The 6745-nt window shown below is 46.7% G+C and overlaps 1 pseudogene; it reads left to right on the top strand.

The window, feature by feature from the left end:
• Positions 1 to 2298: 2298 nt before the first annotated feature.
• On the top strand, positions 2299 to 3432 carry LOC125341513 (annotated as a pseudogene).
• Positions 3433 to 6745: the final 3313 nt, after the last annotated feature.

Below are 6745 nucleotides of genomic sequence, written 5' to 3'. Positions count from 1 at the left end.
CAGGGCTATCAGATACCCCAGCCACAGAGCAGGGCCATCAGATACCCCAGCCACAGAGCAGGGCCATCAGATACCCCAGCCACAGAGCAGGGCCATCAGATACCCCAGCCACAGAGCAGGGCCGTCCCAGCCACAGAGCAGGGCTGTCATCAGACACCCCAGCCACAGAGCAGGGCCATCAGACACCCCAGCCACAGAGCAGGGCTATCAGACACCCCAGCCACAGAGCAGGGCCATCATCAGACACCCCAGCCACAGAGCAGGGCCATCATCAGACACCCCAGCCACAGAGCAGGGCCGTCCAGCCAGCCTCCCCAGTGTGGCCTGCCTTTCCTAAGGTAGAGGCAGCACATAGCCTGCCTGGTGGAAGTTAAGGCTTGTCTGGTGGAGAGGTAGAGATTGTTTTTGGATATATTTAGTTAGTCCCTTTGCTTCTCAAAATAAACATCTTTGTGCTCCGTTAAAAGCTTTCCAAGATGTTCACAAGGGAAAGGGAAAATTCTTGCCAAAAACTTAAGCCCAGCCAGCCAGGGATACTAAAAGTTTGCTGCCTGTGGGAACACGTGACCAAGCAGGTTTGGGCCCCAAAGCAGCGATCTGTGCTTAAGTGACGGCAGCCTAGGTGTGTGGTGGTTCAGAGGCTGTGTTCGGGCACCCTGGCAATGGTACAAGGCCCAACAGCTTTCCTGACAGGTTCCACTCACTTACCGCTCGCAGCAGACACTCATTCTTTCCAGAACTTACAACTTGACAAACTCTGGTCCTATGGTCTTCTCTGTTTGTTTATCTTCTGCTTCTAATTCTTAGCTGTTACAAAGTGCTTCAGGAGATCCAGGCTCCAGAGCCCAACTGCCATTTTCAGTGTTGTGACCTTGAGCAAGGCACTTTGTCACCTCTGCAATTTTCCGGTCTGCAAGCGCACTAACAGTGCTTCCTGCGTTTTCCTCGTGTCAGCCGGCTCTCCGTCACCTAGCAGGTGCCTGAGAAAATCAGCTGAAGATGGCTCACAGCTCTGGCGGTGCCAGTGTGGGGCCAAGGGTCCTGTTTCTCAGGATGGGAACAGGTGGCCCAGCAGAACATTCTAGTCACGAAGTGGGGACCAAAGAGAGGAAGAAGAGGGAGAATGCAGGGCCAGTTTTTAGAGGCTCTACCGCCTCCAAACAGCATCCTGTCCTTCAGCATACGAGCCTCTGGGGAAGACTTAAAAGCTGTGCTATGGCAACGTGCAAGACAGTTAAAGATCAAATGGATGCACACAAATGACCCCTTTACAGGACCCCTGCTAGGGACAGATGAAGCGTCTCCACTTCCTTGCTCTGTCTTCCCTTTATCTGCTCCTGTGCTCTTCAAGCATCTTCCTGGTCTTTTCACTCCAAGATGTTCAACTTCTAAAGCCAGACAAATCTGTATCTGTACATGACAGATCCACCTTCCCATTTAGGGCCAATCTACAGCCATCAGTATGGCTTTATTGGTTTCTGCTCTTATGCATCTAAGGTTAAATGACTCTGCCTCATGCTAGAGGCACAAAACTGAATGGGCAGGAGAGCTCCTTCCATTTTGTACTCACCAAGTTTAACCATTAGGACCAAGACGTGAGCCCACGTGAAGCCAGGCAACTTATTATTTGGTTGTGGAAAATCTGGCCCAGGAAGATTAACTCATAAAGCAACACACGATTCTATTGTTTGCACCAGGATATTCCCGGACACCAATTTATCTGAGCAATAAATTTGTTCATGTAGGCGAATGTACTCAGCACAACAGACGACTCCTCCGGGCAAATGGTTGTCTGCTCACTTGTCAAATATTGCTTTGAGACCCTCTCATTACTGCAGTCAGCACACCAAGCCACTATACGCATTCCCATCCGTTCCCTGCTTCCCGTCTGAGTCCTGCACCCCAATCCTATACATCCCTGCCCTTCACTTCTGCTTCTGAACATCCCAGGGCACCATCAAGGGGGTGCTCTCCTTTGTATCTTAGTTAACCTTGAGCAAAGATTATTCTGGTAGGTGCTTCAGTAGTTTGCAGCAGAGAACTTGAATCATTCATTAAAGCGAAGGAAATAGAAGAAAAAAAAAAGGTTTTCCATTTACCATTCCTTTAAACATACTTCTAGAGTCGTTTTTGTGTGAAAATTTGGAAGTTTGTTGGTGTTTTTGATTCCTATTATATGGTTTTGAATAGTTTCATTTTAATTACATGAGGCAGTATGGCATAATATTGCTTGGCGCTTCTTGAAGGTTCGATTTATTCCCAGGTAACTCTAAGGATTTGATGATAACAAAAATTCAAGCCATGGGTGACAAGATTGAAAGCAAATTATTAGCCAAGAAAGCAAAGGTTAACACAATTCCCAGCTTTTTTGGAGTAGTCAAGGATGCAGAGGAAGCCGTCAGGATTGCAAAGGAAATGGGCTACCCTGTCATGACCAAGGCCTCAGCAGGTGGTGGTGGGAAAGGCATGCACATTGCTTGGGATGCCGAAGAGACCAGAGATGGTTTTAGATTTCCATCTCGAGAAGCGCTTCTACTTTGGGTGATAATAGGCTACTAACAGAAAAATTTATTGATAACCCCCATCATATCTAGAAATCCAGGCTTTGGGTGATAAACATGGAAATGCCCTGTGGATTAATGAAAGAGAGTGCTCAATTCAGAGAAGAAATCAGAAGGTGGTGGAGGAAGCACCAAGCACTTCTTTGGATCCTGAGACTCGAAGAGCCATGGCAGAGCAAGCTGTGGCTCTTGCCGAAGCAGTGCACTCTTCCTCTGCCGGAACTGTGGAGGTCCTTGTAGACTCCAAAAAGAAGTTTTACTTCTTGGAAATGAACACGAAACTCCGGGTTGAGCATCCTGTCACAGAATGCATTACTGGCCTGGACAGCGTCCAAGAAATGATCCTGTTGCTAAGGGTTACCCTCTCAGACACAAGCAAGCGGATATCCCCATCGAGGGCGGGGCAATTGAATGTCGCGTTTGTGCTGAGGACCCCTACCAGTCTTTTGGTTTACCGTCTCTTGGGAGGTTGTCTCAGTATGAAGAACCCATGCAGCTACCTGGAGTCCGGTTGACAGAGATCAGCATTTATCATGACCCTACGATCTCAAAGCTACTTACATATGGCTCTAAAAGAAAGGCAGCATTAAAGGGAATGGAAGCTGCCCCGGAGAATGATGTGATTCGAGGTGTTACACATGGTATTGCATGGCTTCAAGAGGTGATTCTCGACTCCCGCTTTGTAAAAGGTGACATCACCGCTAAATTTCTCTCTGAAGTATATCCTGATGACTTTAAAGGACATATTTTATCAGAGAGTGAGGAAAAACAGTTATTGGCGATAGCATCATCGTTGTTCGTGGCATCCCAGTTACGGGCACGTCAGTTTTACCAGCATTCAAGGTATGGCAAGGTTTTAAAAACAGAATGAGTAGAAAATACCGATAACTTTATCTGCATGAAAAAGTCAGTGAATGATCTGCTGATCTCAGTTCTAGAACTTTTTATGGGTCTTTGGGGAAGTATAATAAAATCATACTGCATACCTAAAAAGAAAATTCCCTTTTCTGTCTATTATTTTTCTTTATCTCTGTTGAGAATTTAGCTAGTTGTGTTCATAATACAGCACCTGGAAGTTGATCACAAGTGTCACATAGGAGTGAACACTATGAAGCTTGCTTGTGTTCATGATAAAAGATTAACTTCAGATCAAATTCAAATCAAGCAAGTTTCTGGAAAATGAGTTTACGGGGCTCCCATACCTGTGAAGTCCACAGATAAAGTTACCTGAAGGCACGCAAGAAGGCAGGGATTCATGGAGAGCTTAAGTTCTGAGTTTCTGCCTTCTTCGTTAGGCTGTGCTTTCCTCTAACGTCCTTTCCAGTTTCTATAGTAATTAATCCAAATTACTGGTACACTGAGAACGTTCAGTTGAATGCAATTTACCTTTCATGTTAATTAACTTGACCTAATTATTCTACAATTTGTATCTATCACAACAGTGCATTGTACCTCATAAATATATACGTTTTTTGTTTGTTGACTAAAAACAACATATAAATTTTGGTGGTTTGAAAAAGGAAACCCAGTAACTTCGAGAGAAGAGTCTGGCGAGTGAAAAATAAACCCAGCAGAGCAGTTAGCGCTGAGGAGCCCAGCCCACTGGTACACAGCTCAAAGGCAGAACCCTGTACCACGGGGCCGTGGTGCCAGCCTCACCCACGGCTCCGTGGCTTGTGTGCGTCCTAAAACTTCCTAGGTTTTAAAGGAAATAGATGGATTTTGGTGTGTTTTTTTTCCAAAGGGGACCAGTCCTGAGGCTTGAACTCAGGCCCTAGGCACTGTCCCTGAGCTTCTTTAAATAATTGTATGAAGGGTTATTAACTCCCCATTTTAAAGCTGGCAAAACCAAAGCTCAGGATTTACTTAGATTGTTGAAGACTTTATTGAAGATGCATTGTACTCATAAGTGGATATGTTGAATTGAAATCCCTATGTACAACTACTTAAAGATTATAACTAAAGAAGTTTTAGGAGTAACTAAGGACAGAGTTTGGGTCTTCCTGACTTCAAATTTGATCCTATTTTTACCTTATCATATGGTCACAAACTTTTAAGTTCTAACTATGCTTTCATTGTCCTTATATATTTAATTCTGCCATTACTAAGCATTGGTGAGTGAAGTCAGTTTATGACTGCACCTTTTATTGGTGTTGTTGCCTTCAATTGTGTAAGAGGCTTTCGATTCCACATGTCCGTTTGTTCTATCTTTCGTAACTTTTATTCCCAAGGTAGCATTAGGGCTCAAGATTCTGCCCACACCCAGGCGGCACTCAGGAGGTACAGAGATGCTGAGTGTCCTTCTAGGGATTTTCCCTGCTCCCTCCTCATCTGGTAGGACCCAGGCACGTGGCAGCCAGAGAGCGGCTCAGCTAAAGTCAGACTGGGGCTGTTACAAAGAAGGAGAGAATGGACAATGGAAACGCAGTCGTAATGCACACACCACCCATGTCCAGACCTCCTGCGTCAGATCTGGGCTCAGCCAGTGTCTGCGTGGGAGAACGGGAAAAGCGGGCGGCGAGAGGTGTAAGGTGGGGCATCCTCTTTCATTTACCAGCCTCACGACCTTGAGCAATTTATAGATCGCCTTTTAGCATTAGATTCTTTACCTACTGGAAAAAGAAGGCAATATCTATCTACTGTTTCCGGATGACGGAGAGGTAATGTGCCTAAGAAATGATGAAAACAGTGAGCAAGCGTGGTTTTCCTTTTCTCTGTTATAGTTAAGCTCTGCCTGCGGCAGCCTTGTCTGTTTGTATAAAGGAGATCTCGAAATACATCTGTCTCCATCTTTGCCTGCCCCTTTCTCCAACAATCCCAACGTCTGTGCCCGGAAGCTGCTTATTCCCCAAAGTTCCTGCCCCACTGAGGCCATCGAAGTCGTCTGTGCACAATTCAGGCATCGTGTGGCCAAATGCTCTGTTTCAAGATGGACAGCAGGAGATAAATCATGAGGCCATCGCGAGGCCATGGTCGCGACCTGTGGTCTGAGGGGCCGTGTCTGGCCTGGAGCCCTGGCCCTGGGTGGGGTGGGAACCAGCCTCTAAGCTGAGATCATCTTGTACCAATCGTCGCCACCAGGGCTGAAGTCAGTTCCCACGAGGAGCCCTGCGTGCAAAGTCCCACCGAAGTTCCTCCCGGCTGCCCTCTGGGTGGCCTGTAAGAGCAGATCCAAGCGTCTGCCCCTCTCCTCTGCGGTGCCCAGGTCACATTCCCCACCCCACCCGCAAGGACGACTCCCAGGGCGGGGCTCTGCCGGCTCAGCGTCACGGTCTCTCAGCTCGCCTGTCATCTCTTTTGTCTCTAGCTACTCAGTGCTTGCTTGGCTCAAATTGGCTTTTATTGGAAAAGGAAAAGGCAAAAACTGTATGGCTTGAAAGTAGAAGTGTCAAGATGGTGCCACAGTTATAGCACGCGAGTCTGGATCCGCGCCTCACACATAGGGAGCTTCAGAATATAGAAAGCTGGTTTCTAAAACAGTTTCACGGCACAGATTTAAACGGTTTGGATTTCTCCTCTTTGAAGTGTATTTTACTTTTTTCTCCCTTTGATTGTAATCAGTCGTCTCAAAGGCAACTGGGAGAGGCCCTGGGAAGTGGAATGTTTTAAGTGTTTCTCTTTGGGTGCTGAGGATGGAACCCAGGTCTTGGTCACACTCAGCCCATGCTTTACCACCGAGCAGGAAAAGCAGTTTTAAGATAAGATAGCAACACGACTTTAGAAGAAAAGAAGAGGAACAACAAACCAGCAAGAAGCCGCAGGATGCTAGAAGGCATCCAGCCCCAGAGCCCCGGTTCAAGGCCATTTCCATTGCTCAGAGGCTTGAAAACAACGAGAAGAAAACTCCACGTCCTTAACATCCACCTACCAGGAAGCCTGTCTTGCCAGAGGAGAAATGTCAAGGGTATTTCTAATTGGACCAGCCATCAAACGCGGCTGCTTTAGACTTTTCTTCTGGATTGACATCTCTACACCAGTGTCTTCATGATGAGCTTTAATCTCCATCAAAAAAAAAAAAAAAAAAGCAACATTAGGAAGCCATTTCTCATTTTCATGTTGTAGAGTCAGGACTTTCGCTGTTGCAGAAGTCATGTCATCTTGGGTGCGGGAGCAAGTGGACGTGTCGTGGGCTGGGGCGGTGTCCACGTGTGGAACTTCACAGAGAGCTTGTGATGTTTTCCGCG

The sequence above is a fragment of the Perognathus longimembris genome, chromosome 24 (assembly GCF_023159225.1).
Source record: "Perognathus longimembris pacificus isolate PPM17 chromosome 24, ASM2315922v1, whole genome shotgun sequence".
Classification (NCBI taxonomy): domain Eukaryota; kingdom Metazoa; phylum Chordata; class Mammalia; order Rodentia; family Heteromyidae; genus Perognathus; species Perognathus longimembris.
This window is presented reverse-complemented; position numbering and strand designations above follow the sequence as displayed.